Source organism: Rhamphochromis longiceps, linkage group LG8 (genome assembly GCF_057381845.1).
Source record: "Rhamphochromis longiceps isolate RC_006_pf linkage group LG8, R_longiceps_female_GT1.1, whole genome shotgun sequence".
NCBI lineage: Eukaryota > Metazoa > Chordata > Actinopteri > Cichliformes > Cichlidae > Rhamphochromis > Rhamphochromis longiceps.
In genome coordinates, this window is record NC_140564.1 from 15,712,217 (window position 1) to 15,730,662 (window position 18,446).

Here is an 18,446-nt window from a genome sequence, read left to right on the forward strand (position 1 = left end):
ACCGGCATCTATTTATGGGCCATCAAAACACGCAGGTGGAGGCTTTAATTATCATTACCATACGAACATAAACAGCCATATCGTGTGTGACTTTCAGAAATCTTTCAACTCTGAGGAAGATGTTTTGAATAGTTTTGAACATACAGTCCTCAGGACGTCCTGGAGTCTGTTGCTCAAACCATAATGGAAGTCTCATTTTGAATGTATTTGATAATAATTACACAAATCACGAGATTGTGGATCATCTAAAACCCATCCAACAATAATTCGATTTGGAAGTGTGCTCATATGTGTTCAGAGATTGAGCTTTAAACAAGTTAAACAAAATTTGAAAAATGTGAAGATAACTTTAACTATAATAAAGGTATTTATTATAGTTAAAGTATATATATATATATATATATATATATATATATATATATATATATATGTGTGTGTGTGTGTGTGTGTGTGTGTGTGTGTGTGTGTGTGTGTGTGTGTGTGTGTGTGTGTGTACATAATGTTATTTTTTTGGTCCATACAAAATGAACACTAATTAAAGGCTACATTATAATTGGAGCAAGCTTTATTCCACCTGCTAAAAAATTTGCTGTATAATTTTAGATGATTTTGGGCCATTAAATAAAATAAAATCCTAGTAAAATAAAATACTAAATTACTAGTTTTTATTTTAGTTTTTAGGACAAATTCCAGATGTGTGTGTCTAAACGATCAGAATTAAAGGGAGTGTTTCGTTCAGACTTCCCGTGTCTGCAAACTGAAGTTTCTTTTCTTTTCCTATAAAGCGTCGGTGTGTTGGCTCTGCTTGAGAACTCTGGGAACTCTGCACGCGGGCGTGAACACTGTATTTGACTTCACGTAATCACGTCGGTCACAATCTTTCGTTAATTATCTAAACAATGGATGCGTCTTTGAACGTTTATTTTTAAATAAATAAAGCACAAGTACAAAGCAATAATGCAGTGGAAACTTTGTGGTGGTGGTGGGGGGGCTGGAAAGAGAAATCCCTGCATCAGTCTCCAAATCCAGGATCAGTCAAAACTACCCCCCCTCCCCCCTTGCTGCCACTTTATCAAACTAAGGCAGAAATCAGACGAACTGCCTGCCAACGTTTTGCCCGTGTGTGTGTTACTGTGTGTGTTATTGTGTGTGTGCGTGTGTTGCTGTGTGAACAGAGACAGAGTGAGACAAGCAGATAAACAAGAGCTCAGTGTAAGTGCACAGTTTTGCCGCGTAACTTAATATAACAGGAGAAAACCTGATAAATTATAACACCCAGCTAAGGGGTGTCACTCGAAGAAGTGTGTGTGTGTGTGTGTGTGTGTGTGTGTGTGTGTGTGTGTGTGTGTGTGTGTGTGTGTGTGTGTGTGTGTGTGTGTGTGTGTGTGAGGCCCCAACTGACAGACCTTCTCGCATTAACTTCATACTCTTAAAAGTATCCATCTGTGTCTCATGACAGATATCACACGTTTTAGGACAAACCGTTGTTGGAATCGTTCAGCCTACAAAAGCGATTCTGCAACGTTTTGTGTGTTTTTAGATCTAAATAAATAATCACAGCTGTACAATCAAACATTTACATAAATAAATAATTTCATGTACGCATACGCTACTGGACTGTGGGGCCACGGCTCAAAAAACGCTTATAGAAATGTTTAGGCTAGTTTTTAAAAAATGGCATTGAAAATACAAGAAAACACAGCGATCGATATATAGATATATATATTTTAAGAAAGCACTCCTTGAATAACGTCAAACACAAAACAAAATACCACCTACCTAATAAACAGATGTTCCCCCAAAGCGCCCAGCTTTAAACTAAAAAGGAAAGAAAATCAAATGAGTCTTTCTTCCTCCCCAAAACTTAAAAATAATCGAGCTTAACGCGCATTCAACTGTGTAGCCTTAAACAGTCCTCCCATTTACTTACATGTTAACTCTTTTTTGCCGAATTTACCCACCGAGGGATTTCTCTCGTCTACAAGCGGCAGGATCTTCTGGATGTGAGTCTCCGTGAAGCTTGTATAATAGCAAATTTATGCCCGGATGACGCGTCCTCTCGCTCCCACAATGGAGCTAAAGCGCTGACATTAAACAAAAAATTGATGGAGAAACTCTCCCTTGCTCCCTCTCCCTCTCTTTCCCATGCACTCTCGTCTCCTGCAGGAGACTAGAAGCTTTCTTGCATTCTGTTTTTTTTTTCCAGGGGAGGGGGCAACGAGACATCATCAGGCATGCTTATATGAGTCGCGCACCAGGAATACTCCCACTCCCATTCCCACCAACAAAGGTGTAGCTTGAGCTCACACACATTTACTCACACACTGACACACACACACCTTTTTCTCACCACTACTGTTTGTTTTCATTTGTGATTGTGCTGAACCGGATCTATGCGTGAAGGTGGAGCAGGAGGAGGAGAGCAGGCCAGTCACACATGCAACTTTCTGATATTTAGCTTTAAGAGGGGGTTTGTTTTGTTTTTTCACCAAACTGGCCTCCCTGTGCTTCCTCCTCACTCCACAAGTTTGATCAGACTACTAAACTAGGTCTACCGTTCATCTGCGTACCATGTTTTGGCCTATCACGGCGCTGTAATGGAAGGCAGACCACACCAAACTCCTTGTTTTTATTTGCGGAATAGTTCAAGTCTGGCATGAAAAGGAGCAATCAGTCCTTTCTGGAAATCTAATTGATAGGCCCATTTGTTTATAGTGGCGGTTATTTGGCAAATGGTAGGCCTAATTACCGCCTGGAGGTCACAGTTTACCCACCTTTCTTCTTTTTCTTTTCTTTTTTTAAATTCACCACCTGCTCTGTATGTAGACGCTTTCCAGAGTTTCTAAATTTTTATTTTTTTGAGGGGAGGTTTATTTCTGAAGATAAGCAAAACAACAACAACAAAAAAAAAACACCGCCATACACACACGGCTTCAATTGTAAAGCGCTATAAACGTTTAGCGCGGGCGTTAAAGAGTCCGCGGTATTTCTGCGCGTTCGCCTCCGCCGCCTTTGATCAAGTCCGAACGGTCCAGACAAGTTTGCGCGTAAAAGTGAATTTATCTCCACGGGAAGGAAGTCGAGCCTGCTTCGCTGCGTCTGCTGTGGACTGGAAAAAAAAGAAACAGAGACGTGATTTCAAATGAAATCGCACGCGAAGACCGTGCTCCCTTTAGGAAAGGCGCTTCGCTGATAAAGCGGACACCTACGTACATAAAACCAGTGAGACGCAGGATGGAGAAGAAGCTTGGAAGTGATCGCAAACTAATGTTTGTGCCGCTTGTTTGCTGGGAGTCGCCTGTCCTTCACGGACAGCACCTCAGCCACGGCTTTCTCCTCTTCTCCCCCTCCAGTGCAGCAGCCCCCACCACCACACCTCACTCATCCACCACACTGGCTGCCCCGCGGGTCACCGCTTCAGGAGCACCACGTCACCACGTTAACCCCTGCATCACCGCGTCCGCAAGCAGGGCCAAGAACCCCGTGGGCTTGTACAGAAGGAGGGAGGAGGGGATCCTCAAAAACTAGGGTGCCGAGGACCTCCAAACGCCCCGAAGGGCGGGTCCTGAGTGTCTCCAGCAAAAATGAGGAACAGGTTTCTTTTAATTTATTTCAATTCACCCAACTACAGTTCAGAATATCTGCGGTAATTAGTCTCCATTCGCTCATTTTTCTCTGTCTTTTTTTCTTTCTTTCTTTTTAGTAACGGTTGTGAATTTTCAACAATTACGAAATTTTAAATCTCGTCAACCGTGAAGTACCCAAGCCATATAAATGGTTACACAACGAACAAAAAGTGAAGTATTGCAGTCGAGAGGCTAAAAATAGCGAGCGAAGACATGAACATGCTCAAAGCAGAAAAAAAAAAAGATTTACATGACAACTCTTGGTTAGATTTTTTGGGGGTGTTGGTGGACTCGTCTAAGTAATGAAACGCTTTGACAATGTGACATCAGACGTTTCCATCCCAACAGCAAGAAATATGCTTTACCAGCCCCAGCAGGCAAATGCACTTAGACAAACTCAGAGTTCAAGCTAAGTAATTCTATTATGACTCTTCCAAACCGCTGCTGCCCTCATCACAGTGTTGAAAAATATAAACTATTCTCAAGACCAAAAGCAACACAATACATACATAAATCCTTCCAGTATGGTTTTGGCTCTGGCTCTGAAAGGATTTATGGGAAGGGGAAGTGGGTAGGTCACAGCATACCCCACCCACTGAGGAACATGACCTTCATTTGTCAATGCAACAGCGGGCCGCTGTTGCATTGTGGGTCATGCAGTTTGGAGAAAGTTATTCTCATTCCATTTTACATTTGCATAGAAGTCAACACAAGCTCGTCTAAACTACATCCTATTTTAATTTAGGTGTTCCTGACATTTACACAGCTTTTCTCTTTCCTTCTGCACGGCATTACACCCTAAAGCCTATATCTGTATCATCAAAGAAAAGAAAGTGCTTTCACTCTACTTCTGCCACTTCAAATGATTGTGTCTGTGTTTTTATCTCACACATCAGCTTCTTCAATTCTTCCACAAGACATCACAGAAACTCATTTGTTTGTTTCCTGTCACAGTTGCGAATTGCACCGTTTCAGCCGCCCCAGCAGTGCATGCACAAACTGAACTCGGACTAACCGGTTAAATATCTCCCAACCATGTCATCTCTGACAGAAAAAAACAAGAAGAATATTTCAACCAACGGCTACAGCCTGAAACGCAAACCCCTCTTCCTCATTAAAACAATCACAAACAAAGCCAGTGTGCAACTAGTTCTACCCCCTCTCACTGCTCCACACTCTGCTCATGTTGGGTAAACACACCTTAATAAGATACTATCAGAGGTGTCAGGTGGCTTTCACTCATGAATTCCTTCACATACATTAGCACCTGCTGGAACAAAGTTATTTCTTCGGGCAGTGACATGCCTCTGTTCCTTTGCTAGGAAAGTGCAAGAAAACCCAAAAAACATCTTTCTATGGTTTCGTGCTGTACTTATATATATATATATATATATATATATATATATATATATATATATATATATATATATATATATATATATATACATATATATATATATATATTAAAAAAGCCACACCGCGTGTCATTATGCAGTAAACATATTTACACAGGAAACATCTGTAATGCTTGTTACAAAATACAGCAGCTGCAGAGGAGACAATAGTTGCCCTTTGGAGCTTTTTGGCGCGTGTTTGCAAGAAGCTTTTAAGCCGATCATGATGTTGCACGCATATGGCAGTATTGATAAACGTGGACAAATGTTTGAGATTTCCTCCGTTGATGTGATGCTTCTCATTTGCTCTGGTGTAATACAGTTGCTCATTCTTAACCGTGTTCTGAGACAGCTCGCCTGCGTGTGTGTGTGGACCCCTGATATTTGTGTGTGTGTGTGTGTTTGTATGTGTGCGAGACACAGCTGCAGTAGGTTAAGAATCAGACATTAAACCTGTCTCTGGTTCCCATTTGAGGCCAGCTCCTCTCTGGCAAATGAAAAACACTTCAAGGTGCCACCGGACCTGAAGACGGTGCCGGTTTCAACAGCTTACATGGTCATGTGATGTTTGGAGAACGGAGATTGTTTGCCCCAGAGGCACACACACACACACACACACACACACACACACACACACACACACACACACACAGGACTGCAAAGAAAGCCCCCAAGTTTATAGAGGCCTAGTGACCCCATAGGCGAGGCCAACTGGATAACCGGGATGGCTGCAAACGGGTGAGCTAAGAGAGCAAAGCATCCTGGGATATGACTTCTTGCCAAAGCACTAAATTCTTTCATCTCTGTTCTCATATTGTAATGCATATCAGTCATAAAAGTGTGTTACATCACTGGGCACACAGTGGTCCCTTTCTCTTGAATTTGCCACGAATGTCTCCGTGTCTTTATACGAGTTTGGCCTGTATGCATATTCTATGCTCCAGCATTAAAGCACAGTGTGCTGAAGTGACAAACAGAGACATCTCTTAAATGTCATGCCAGGCCATTCACCCCTCCATGCCATCGTCCATCCATCCTCATCTCTCTAAGCTTTTTTTATTGCAGCTGCTAATGTAGCAGCCAGAGCAGAAACAAAGCTAGCTTTGTGACCCCCTACCCCCTCCTCACTGTCTGCTGACGTGTTCGCTTGTTCTCCATGTCATCCCCTAGCCCTTGTTCCCCTTCCAATCTTTCACTAAAAACTTCTTTTCTTCCTTTTATAATCCCCCCCCTCCTTCTTCTTCACATCTGCAGCAGCATCACGCGGCCTGGCGTGGCCGGCCTCGAGAGTCATGTGATCTCCGGGGTGGCTGTTGCCTGGGAGAAGAAAAGGCAAGTTTGTGTCAAAATCCATTTTTGGTCCAGCTGGAAGGTCACAGGTCATCTCAACTCTGATGTAATCAGAGTAAAAGTGAGTCGGCCCTTTTGTAGCTTGAGCTATCTTACCCCTCTTTTCACTGTCGTTAATACTTATCTTTCATTTCTTTGTAGCTTTTTGGCCTCCGGTCTGAGCGAAATATCTCTCTTCAAAGACTGACCGTGACTTTGATTAAAGATGCACAGATGTGGCTAGCAAAACCAAACATCAACAGAATATGAGAGACTTCAGCCAAACATGTCCGGGAGCTGGACGTTAACAGATAGACACGTCATGTAGACTTCTCATGTGCATTTCTTCCTCGAGCTGATGTTCCCAGTCTCGGGTAAGTATCCCCAGGAGTACACAGACAGGTTACTTCAACTAATCTGAAAAAGAAAGAATACAGTTGAATTACAAAAATGAGTGGACCTGTAACAGTTAACTAAAAATTATGGATATGTGGAATGTAAGAAAAACTAAACAAAGCAAACAAACATAAATCACCAAAAGAGAAGACAAAGAATTAAAGCAGTGAGTTAAATTAAGAGTTAAATCATTTGCTAATAGTATGCATAAACAGTTAAACAGCTAACTACCATTAGGAGAAAAGTTAAATGAAGTAAAACGATTAGTTAGCAGTCTTGCGTCCTGAAATTTTTAACTAAAAGCTAGCTAACAGCTGAAATTGTTTACCAACAGCATGAGGAAATTGTTAGTTGACTGAATGTATGCTCAGTGGTCACTTTAGTAGCTAAACCATGCTACGTCTTGGTTGTTTTCAGAAACGCTTTAATTCTTTGTGCCCCAGATTCAACAAGGTAGTGGAAACATTCCTCAGAGATTTTGGTACATACTGTCATGATTGTATCACACAAATCCTGTAGATTTGTTGAATGGACATCCACAAGCTCAGATGTGGTGACGCTGAGACCATTTGAGGACAGTGAACTCATTGTCATGTTCAAAACCAGTTTGAGATAATCTGAGCTTTGTGACATGCTGTGTTATCCTGCGAGAAGCAGAAAATGGATACATCGTGGTCATAAAGGGATGGACATGGTCAGCAACAATATTCAGGTGGGCTTTGGCATTTAATTGATGCTCAGTTGGTACTAAAGAGCTCAAAGTTTGCCAGTGAAATATCCCCTACACTATTCCACCATCGGCAGCAGCCTGAGCTCCTGAAATCAGTCGAATGTCACAGCAAAAATCAAGATTCAACAAACCAAGTGATGCTTTTCCAATCTTTTATTCTCCAGTTTTGGTGAGCACATGCAAATGGGATCGTCAGACTCTATGTGGTCTTCTGCTCCTGCAGAGATGCTCTTATACTCTGCATACCTTGGTTGTAACAAGTGGTTATTTGAGTGTCTGTTGTCCTTCTATCAGCTCATAGCAGTCTAGCCATTCTTCTGTGATCTCTGGCATTAACAAGGCATTTTCTCTCTTGACTGGCTGATTAGATATTTGTGTTACATGCAGTAGAACATATGTACTTAACAAAGGGGCCAGTGAGTGTGTAAACTGGTGATTTTGATGAACAGCTGTTAAATGAAGTTCAAATAGCTAAAAGTTATGGATAGACGATTGAAATAATAAGCCAGTGGTGGTTGAGACAGTTCACTTGCCATAATTGATAACTGGTAAACTGAGTGAAATCCATAAGCGTAAATGCCAAGCTGACAGTAACTTAGATCCAGTTTCAACTGGGGTCACATGAACCCATTTGAAAGTTAGATGTGATGTTGACAAAGGGATTCCTGAGTGACTCTGACAGGCCAGCGGGGGTACATCAGATGAAAAAGATATGGGAACCAGTCCTAAAGTTTAAGATGTTCCAAAACTGGAACTCACTGAGACAACACATGACTTTGTTCATACCATACATCTGCAGCTTAAAGCACAAACGCTGAATGCCCTGGTAGTTAAATCTCAGGTCACCACAAGCAACACAAATCTGTGTATTTTAGCATTTTTGTGCTGCTGCAATGCAACTGTAACTTAATGCTACTCCGCTGTATCAGGAAGCACAAGTAAAGCCCATGACAAAGCTCCTCCATGTACTGCAGCGATCATTCTCCGTAACAGCTGCATGTGTGTATACACCCTCCACCGATCATGAGACTGAACCAATGTGGCAAAACCAGAGGCTGAATGAGTGAAAAGTTCAGATGATGAGTGTGCTGGTGAGAGGCAAGAGAGCAACATTTGGAAAAACTGGATCGTTTATGTGTTCTGGTTGCTGCAATTACGAATGTTCTGTATTTGCTTGTATTTCAACCAAATACGCTTCTAAGAAAAACGAGGGGGAAAAAGCGATTTGCTCTTTGTTTCAACATGCATTTGTCCATTTCTCAAATATACAACAAAAAGGTTAAAAAAATTGTTGATCTATGCAATAGAAACAAGTAATGTAATAGCAGTATCAGTTGGAGGGATACTGAAGTGACCTCTGTGATGACGAGTGAATGAAATCACATATTTTTATGTGGCTTGTTGAGGAAAGTACACGAAGCAGATGCATTAAACCATCCATCTTCCTCGGATGAAATTATTCTCCTTCTCTCATCACCCCCCAATCCCCTTCTCTCAGCCGACAATCGTCATCTCCAGCAACAAGTGGCCTCTTCCCCAGATGATTTTTTACATCCGTGGTAATGCAGTCTGTTCCTGACATGAAGCAGACTGTTCCCTGTGCTCAGGATTGATAGGTATACAAACACCAAGCTGGTTTACCGTACACAAGATTTTAAGAAGTGGTTGTACATGCACTCATTCTTAAATACACAAAACATCCACTTTTGACATCCCACCCCCAACACGCACGCTTTTTCTTGATCGACCTGAGAAAGCAAGGCGCTGGAATAAATTTTTTAGTGCCGTGGTGATGTCGCAGAGCAGCGTGGCATCACAGTTAATAGGGAGAGAGTGGGGATCATGTATAGGTCCCACATTCCCAAACCGAGCTACATGTTTAACCCAAGCAACTTCATCTTGTGCAATCTGAACAGGATATAACAGGCCTGAAAGTTCAGATGTCTGCACATAAAGTAAAAATAGATTTACAACAATGTGATATTTCTGTCTTGCAGGAAGGTTGGGATGGTGAGGGGGGAGACCTGCCGGTGAGCACGGTTGCAGGATTTCTTTAGTGGAGAAAAGGTTGGTCACAGTGGTTGTGTGGTTTCTGAACTCCCCCCTCCCACACCACCCCACACCCCTACTTCCTGCTCCTCCCAGGTGGGCTTGGTTTAAATTTGAAAGCGATCCCAGTGGAGAAAAAAAAAACACAAGTTTGGCAATTAATGGTAGTTAGTGTGCATTTTGCATCAAGTTACATCAAGTCCCCGCTTGTAAAAAGAAAAAGAAAAAAAACTTGATGTATTTAGTGTAAATGTTCTGGAGACTGACTCAACATGTCTAACAAGGCTGGTAGTGGCTGCCAGTGAGCGTGTGTGCACATCATGTGAGCAGAGCACTATTAGGCCTTTTTGGGGAGTTATCAATTAATTCGGGGTTAAAGTCCATTTGCATCTAGACAAAGGGGACATGGGCCATCCATCTCCATGCTGTGGGGGGGAGAAGGGGTAAAGACAGGGAAAGAGGTGAAGGGGAGGGTATGTGTGCCTGTGTCTTTGTGTGTGTGTGTGTGTGTGTGTGTGGTGGGGGTGGGCTGGGGGGGGGTAAAAGAGGGAGGAGGATGGTCCTCTTGCAGATAAATCTGTTACCCTCAGGGGTGCGTTTACATAGGTGAGGACTGACTGTTCTGCAAGCCAAGAGTGATTTATCTGAAAATACCACCACTACCACACACACACATACACGCATTGTTACACACTTATAACAATGTCCTGAATCAATTCCTTCACTATAGATGAAGCCGTCTGTTTCATCACCACCGTGTATCAGTTTGTGTATCGCACAAAGCTGCGCGCTTGCTCTTATAAATACATACGTGCACTGCATGTGCTCCTACTCATTCCTGAACAGATCCAGATTTTATGCTTTTTAAAATAAATACATAAACAATCCCAAAATCTATATTTAAAAGCACTGAAAGTTTATTTCATTTTGCAAAAGATTTCATTTTTTCTGCAGCTGCCTTCTGATCCTGCTTGCAGGTCCTCCCTCACACACTAACAGAAAGGATTTCCTAGCAACGACTATAATGCACTCGCACACAACACACACGCACACACAGAGGATCAACGCGCTGGGGCTCCCTCCAGCTATCAGCGTGGGCTTCCCCCTCCTTCTCCTCCTCCTCCTTTCTCTCTCTCTCTTCTCCCTCGCTGCTGCTCCGCCGTTGAGGGAAGGAGGGAGAGAAAGAGAGAGCCAGAGAGAGAGAGAGAGAGAGAAAGATCCCCACTTCACAACTCTCCCCTGGAAGCCTCAGCTGCTGGCTAGACCGCGCGGTTACACAAGCAGCTTGCCTGCGAACAGGAATGGCGGCGTGCGGACGGCTCGTTTTCACGCCAAAGCGGCCACGGATCTAATCGGACAGACGAAGGAGACGAAGAAAAGCCCGTGTGCGCACGAAAGCCGCGGACGAAAACGGGAAACCTCTGTGATTTTCAAAAGAGAGCGAGGGAGAGAGGAGGGGTTGGGAGGGTAGGCTGTTGGGGGTGGGGAAAGGCTTGGAAATCCACGGATGCCCGAAAGTGCGCTTTTATTCGGTGCGTAATGACACGACGCGTCTCCCTCCCTGATTGCTCCGACGACTCGCTGTCGACGTGAAGAAGGAGGAGGAGGGGGGGCTCAACGTATGCGGCTGTGCCGGGCGAACAGCCTACCGGGGACGGTTTTTTATATCCAGATTCTATAACCGACAAGGGAGCAGAGGCTACAGCCCCGTTGCGCGCAACACGGCACACATGGCACGCCCCCCTCTCGCCTCCTCCCCGCTCCACACTGAGAGGAGACGGGAGGGGAGGCGGGAGGGGAGGTGGAGGCGTTTGCTGGGGCGCCATTTTCAAAAGCCTGCTTTTGCCTACGAGGTGTGTGTTTTGCTGCAGGAGGGCTGCAGCCCGTCCTGCCTTCTCATGTTACACACTTATCTGACGAAGGAGAGCACGGACTGAAGAAAACAAAGGAATGTGGACGGAATCTCCACCACGCCATCTATTACTCTTTTCACTTTCTCTGTTTGTTTGTTTTTATTCTTGCAAAAGGTGAGGAGCTTTAAGATTTCATTCTGGGGAGGGAGGGGGGTTATTTACAACAAGCAGCCGCAAATCAGCAAGGCCGTGATATCAGCGCTGGAGTTAGGTGGAATTTGACTTTTCCATACAGTTCGTTTCTGACGTAAACAAACAAAAAGTTAAGCAGACTTTAACTGTATAAGCTATAGATGGAAAAAAATAACTCTTTTTAAACTTATAAAAAAAATCCTGAGCTCGTTTAAAGCTATAGAATATTATTGCAGACTTTAAAATATTTTAATATTTTTATATTTATATCGGTTATAGTCTATTTAACCTGTAATTTTACGGTAATTTTTCTTTATAAATATATATAAAATATGACTGAATTTAAATTAAATATATTACCGTTTCACTAAGTACTATGAGGCACAACCCCCTCACCCACCCGGCAAATAAATCGATCATTGTAGCCGAGGTTTATTCGCCATGTTGAGATCCTTTGTGTGTGTGAGAGAGTGTGTGTGAGTGCGTCTAACCTTTCTGTTAACTCAAAAATATAAACATGTTAAATACATTAATAATGCTTTTAAATGTATAAATACAAAAACAAACTAAATAAAAGGAAAGAATTAAGATATTAGTTGCATCAAACAGAGCAGGACTCGCACAACAACCTTCACCAAATCTGACACCAGTGAGAGAGTAATATTTTCCCACCCAAAACAATGATGATTTCATCGTGTGTGTGTGTGTGTGTGTGAGAGAGAGAGAGTTGGTGTGTGTGTGTCTGTTTTCCACATTGAAAGATTTAATTTTAGGGAATTCTCCTCTCGCCCTGCTTCTTCTGATCTCACGTTGTATCTTTTTATTAAAGCCTACAGTCCTCAGAAAAAGCAAGAAAAAAATCTAAAATTACAAGCTGGCTGCAGGAGTAAGCCCGTTTTACATAATTACATACGGTGGACCGGTCTGCTCACTTTGAAGAACACGCTTTTAGTTCTCCTAATCATCAGAGCGCGTGCAACAGCCGCTCATTAAAATGCGCCGATATTATCCTTATTATCTTATTCGCACTTTTTACAGTTGGGTTTGAATATTTTTGACAAAAGGCGGCGTTTTGTTTGCACTTCGCCGATCGTTTGTTTCGCCGTCAACACACGCGAGCGCCGAGAGTTTGGCTGAGGAGTCTCTTCTAATGAAAAACGCCTTTAAACACGTATCCGCATTAAGCTGATTTTGGCTGACATTCAGTCAGTTTGCACCAAGAAAAAAAAGAGTAACCTGCGCGTTTCTGTGGCTGTGAGGAGTTTCCGTGTTGGTGAAGTTAATTCAAAGTGACTGCAGCAGGACAGGCAGCTCTTCTGTGGCAGCACGATGAGGCGATAATAGCAATAACAACTATTACACAACACGGAGAAGGGGGGAAATAAGGGGACTGAGGGAAACATTACAGACAGCAAGCAGTCGTGGAAGGGTGACTTTAAAACATATATATATATATATATTTTTTTTTTTTTTTTTTTTTTCTTCATTTTCATTTTCATTTTCATTTTTCCTCACAGTGTGTTTGATAAGTGGACCTCACAGTGATCAAAATCCCAATAAAACTAAACTACTACTATTACTAATAATAATAATCGTTATTATTATTATTATTGTTATAAAAATAATAATAATAGCATTTACTGTGAATGTTTTTCTTTTGCCTAGCTACCTATATCATTCAAATAAAAGCGTATATTTGACCATTTTCATTTAAATTATTAATTAAATTCATAATACAAAATATAATAATAAAATCCTGCATTAATAATATGAATTTAAAAAACACAGTAAAGATATATAATAAAAAGAAAAAATAATAATAGTTGATATTTTAAAAAATACATAAAATGAAGCAGCTGTAAAGGTACGTCAATGTAACACGCTTACAGTCAAGCCAGTATAACGTTTATTTACTTTTTAAATTAATTTAATTTCTTTTTGTTAATAAATTTAAAAAACTTGACCAAAAAAAGAAAAACAATTTACTGTATCAGAGCCGAGATTTGAGGCTGTTTATTGTTGTGAGCTGAAGTTTCTGTGTGTGTGTGTGTGTGTGTGTATGTGTGTGTGTGTATGTGTATGTGTGTGTGTGTGTGTGTGTGTGTGTGTGTGTGTGTGTGTGTGTGTGTGTGTGTGTGTGTGTACCTTGAGGTTACAATTTTTTTTAATATGGTTATTTTTTTCTGCTCTTGTTTTGGTTCTATTCTTATTCTTTTAAAGTTACAGTACTTACATTACACGAAGCTGTAACGTGTATCTTGATTGATTGGTAATTTATTTCAACATGTGAACAATATACAAGTACATTTAGAAAAGAAATGAGAGAAAAAAAATATACTATACAAATCTTAATACCCGTTTTGCTCTGCTATGGGGAAATTTGCTTGGGCTGCATACAGCATATCACTGCTTTTCTCCTCTCTCGCATAAAAACTCACAGAAACAAACAAATAAACATAAAACTAGAATGAACACGAGCAGATTTGACGTTTATTCGAAAAAAAAAAAAACAGCTGACTAACTCCAAGACTTAAGCGTTTTATCATTTTTATTTTGTCGTTCAGTTCCTGTCTTTGAGTCACAATGAATATTCATAAAGTAATTAAAACGAGGGGGGCGGGGGTTACATTGTCAGCCGCAGTCTGGGTGCCTTAAAGCGATGCTTGTGTGTGTGTGCGTGTGACTGTAGTTGTTGTAGCCCGGTCGGGTCTATCTGAATTATTAAAAATAATAATAATAATAAAAATTGCAAGACAAACGTCACAGCTTTGTGTGTGTGTGTTTGCGTGACTGTATGTTTGAATATATGCAATAAAAGAAGTCTGCACCAGATGGCTTCAACTGAATGTAGTGCAAATGTCCGTTTTTCTTCTTTTAGACTCCACTATCAGTCGGGTGGAGGGTTTGTAGGGTGGGATGGGTCCACAAGGAGCAAGCAGCAGCAGCGGGGCATGCTGGGGTGTGTGCCCGCTGAGGTGCTTTTTAACAGCCGGTCGAGGTCCAAAAACAGCAAGTTTTGTCGGCATAACCTGGAGACGTTCTGGGTGTCAAGGAGCTGATTTAGCGGCCCTGCGCGGTCCTCCTGCGGCACTGATGGGCGTCACGCAGCCCATCCGTATCGCCGTAATTGCATCGCAGACAATTAAGAGGCAAATTAACAAAGTGGTGGGCCCGTGAAGTGGAGAAGCCTACAACTGAGTCAAATGGGCAGCACGTGAAATGTTAACAACTGATCATCTGGGAGGAAAGAAAAAAAATCCCACTACATGGTCAGCTTTGCTTTGGAGAAATCAGACACACGCGGAGGCAACTTTTCAGCCTTGTTTGTTTACAGTTGTTAACCGTCTTCTTTCGATCACTGCGATTATCAGTAAGTGCATTTACATTTATAAAATCTATTTTAGATACGTCAATATGCAGCTGTTGCTCCGCTTTACATGAGCAATGCACATTATTCACTACCAGTTGATTGTTTTGTAAGACAGAGGCGGAGCTGAGAGGAGGAGGGGGTGAGGTGCGGGAGGAAAGGAGTGAGGGGGGGGGGGGTTCTTGGAGAAAGAGGGGGGGGAGGGTAAGGTTGCCCTCTCTTCTCCTCTCCTCTCCATACACACCACCTCCTCCTCCCACCACAGTTGCACTGGGACGGCCTGAGACAGAATCCCCCCTCACCCCCCTCGCTCCACACACACACACACCCTATAGCGAGAAAGGCACCCAGCAACGAAATACAATGCAAACTCAATTAAACGCAGTCTCCGCCATGATTTGCCGCAATGAATGATAAATTGGCGGGTCGTTCTCACACTGTAGGATCTGGACGAGCTGCGGTAATAGGCGGGATGGTTGTGTAAAATATGCGCAGGGACTAGGTTTACCAAATTTAGTCCAGGAGGGGGCGGCAAGGCCGTCTGCGCCTTTTGTCCGGGAATTCCTGCTCCAATAGCCAGGTCTGTGCCTAAAAGCGCGTGTTTAAGGTCAAACTGCTACATGGGGGCCAGAACTGGCACATTGTTACCCAGAGAGCGAGAGAGGAAATAAAAATGTATTTATTTACGTCTTTTGCATATTGTGAGAATGCTGAATAATTTTGCAGCTGTCTAGCGTGAAATTAGTACATGGCAAAAAAAAAGGGGTTTAGCAGTAAACGATGTAAACAATAATTACGAATGCAGGGAGAGCCCAGTCAGAGGGGAATGGAAGGTGGATTGTGTGTGAACCACGTGAACTCATTTAAAAATATTCTTTAGGCGCATTCACTGTCCTTCGCGTGAAATCTGCAAACTGTGCGGTAAGTTTTAGGATCAGCGGGGAGAACTAGAAATAGAAAGAATGGCTATCTATTCGGGAACGGGGTCGATTGTTAATAATTATAAGATGGCACTGAAATCTTCTAAAAGGTGTGTGTCAGTTATTACTGAAACCAAATATGAGCAGGAACGTGTGGCCCCTTTTTTCTAATTACGCTGTAAATTAAACTATAAAATAAGAGACTAATTTTGATCAAACAATTAAAAGGACCATTTATATAAATCAGCTGTGATGAATAAACGATGAATTATCGTTTGGACTGATCCCTGACCAGCTGTTGTGTAAAATTCCACACCACGTTTCCCTTCAATCAGCTGTTTTCGCCATCAGATAAAAACTGAAATTCAAATTTCAGCACTTCCTCTGCAGCCTCACAGCCTTCTGTTAATCAGAATATGAAGAAAATACCACAAAAAAGATCACATGTTAAAATATAATACGTATCATATTATAGGTGAACTTTCATTTCACAGCAGTTTATGAAACTACCCGCATGAACTGTGATAGATATTAGTCAGATTCTCCCAGCGAGCGAGTAAATACATTGAGGTCAAACCACAACACTCGGTGTCTGACTCATATTCATAGTTCATATCACAGCAAGTGGGATCTCCCTGTTGTCAAATACAGGAGCTTATAGTAGTAGTAGAAGAAGAAGTGAAAACCATAATGACTTCTTTTTGTTTCTTCTTTCTTTAAACGTCACACTTTTTGTCCTAAATTCATGACGCAAACTTTTTAAACCCGAGATTTGAGCTGCTCTTCACATCCGGCTCTGCTCCCCTTGAGACAGTTCAATTCTCTCCTTACTCGAGGTATAAAGAACAACAAGCACACTATTCATTTGTGAACAAATCTGCACATTCCTCCTTTTTTCTCCTCCTCCTCCTCTTCTCTGTGACATTTTTTCACACAAGCCTTTCCCTTCAATTACCTTGCTGTGCTGAAAATCACTAATTTAACAATAGGAAAAAATAAAATAAAACCACTCCAGCGTTTTGCTCCTTGGGTTTCTTCTTCACAGACACCAACATGCTGGCATGATGAGACCCAACGTGTTGGAACAGGATGCAAAATATTATCTGTAAAGTGAGGAATGATGACCCACTTACACTTTGCGGGAGCGTGTGGAAAAGATGCACAGAGACAATGTGACTCGGGATTTATTTTTTATTTGTATGTTTTCCTCTGTTTTATTTTGTTAAAAAAAAAAGAAGGAAAACCTCAAATGAACAGATTCATAAACAAATCAAATACTACAATTTCAAACAGATGTGCGTAATTGCCTTTGAAGTCTGACTGCGGCACGGGATACCTAATATTTAGGTTTAGATGGGCAGATCTGGATGTATTCAGCCAAAAAGCTGCGAGGAGAGAGCTGTGTATCATGGCAAAATATTGATTTTGCAGTAGCCTGAGAAAGCCAGACGAACACTCACTCACTCTTTTTCTTTCTCCCCCCAATTCTCCACCCCCACACCCTTACCTCCCCACCTCCTCTCTCCTCTTTATTCCATTAATCTCTCAGAGCGGTGTAAGATACTGGAGGGTTAGTGTAACATTGTGCGGCTCTAATATATTCCAGCCCTCAGTTTGCCTGTGGCATCCATATGTTTAATTCCACTACAAATGTTTCGACAGCAAATGAAACTTGTTTCTTTCCCCCCTTTTTCCTCCACATTGGGTCGAGGTTTTGTAGAAGGAAATTTATATATATATATATATATATATAATATATATATATATATATATATATATATATATATATATATATATATATATATATATATATATATATATATATAAATTATAAATTTCCTTCTACAAAATATACATATATATACATATATATACATATATATATATATATATATATATATATATACATATATATATATATATATATATATATATATATATATACATATATATATACATATATATATATATATATATATATATATATATATACATATATATATATACACACACACACACACACATACATACATGTGTGTGTGTGTGTATATATATATATATATACACACACACACACACACACACACACACACACACACACACACATGTATGTATGTGTGTGTGTGTGTGTGTATATATATATACACACACACACACACACACACATACATACATGTGTGTGTGTGTGTGTGTGTGTGTGTGTGTGTGTGTGTGTGTGTGTGTGTGTGTGTTTTACATTAACTTTTTTTTTTTTTACTTTTTGTCTCTGCATCAAAAGGAGTGTGTGTGCAATTCAAAAAAAAAAAAGAAGAAGAAGCACAGTGACACTTTATTTAATTGGTTGCCGACCACCTGGAGTTTCAACATTTCCCCTGGCTGATTTCAGACTCCCTCACACCAATGTGACGTCTATGGCTGAAGAAAAGACAGATGAAAAGGGGTGTGTGGGGGGGGGGGGAATCTGCAATTCAAAAATTCATATAGTGTTTCGCGGATTGCATGCTGTTATTTTCCGTTTTATCTGCAATAATTTATAAGTCATGCTAACGTTTTCAAATAAAGATTTTAAAAAGCAAACGTATGTTTTAAC

The 18,446-nt window shown here is 41.3% G+C and overlaps 1 protein-coding gene and 2 long non-coding RNA genes across 4 annotated transcripts in view; 2 read left to right on the top strand and 1 right to left on the bottom strand.

The window, feature by feature from the left end:
- Window positions 1–2,200, bottom strand: part of bahcc1b (BAH domain and coiled-coil containing 1b) — a 64,628-nt gene extending 62,428 nt beyond the window's left edge. Inside the window, exons 1-2 of one of the 2 annotated variants that reach the window (XM_085415979.1) lie at window positions 1,931–2,200; window positions 1,780–1,818 (exon numbers count right to left, since the gene is read on the bottom strand). The gene's annotated coding sequence lies outside the window, so the exon portion shown is untranslated. The remainder of the gene's footprint in view (window positions 1–1,779; window positions 1,819–1,930) is intronic. The other variant, XM_085415981.1, reaches the window with a different exon arrangement.
- A 4,197-nt stretch (window positions 2,201–6,397) lies between these two features.
- Window positions 6,398–9,674, top strand: LOC146663303 (uncharacterized). Its single transcript, XR_014912909.1, has 3 exons — window positions 6,398–6,723; window positions 8,974–9,091; window positions 9,473–9,674. It is a non-coding gene; the product is annotated as an uncharacterized LOC146663303 (long non-coding RNA).
- Window positions 9,675–10,342: 668 nt separating this feature from the next.
- Window positions 10,343–18,172, top strand: LOC146663304 (uncharacterized). The gene is made up of 2 exons (XR_014913017.1): window positions 10,343–11,551; window positions 18,135–18,172. It is a non-coding gene; the product is annotated as an uncharacterized LOC146663304 (long non-coding RNA).
- Window positions 18,173–18,446: the final 274 nt, after the last annotated feature.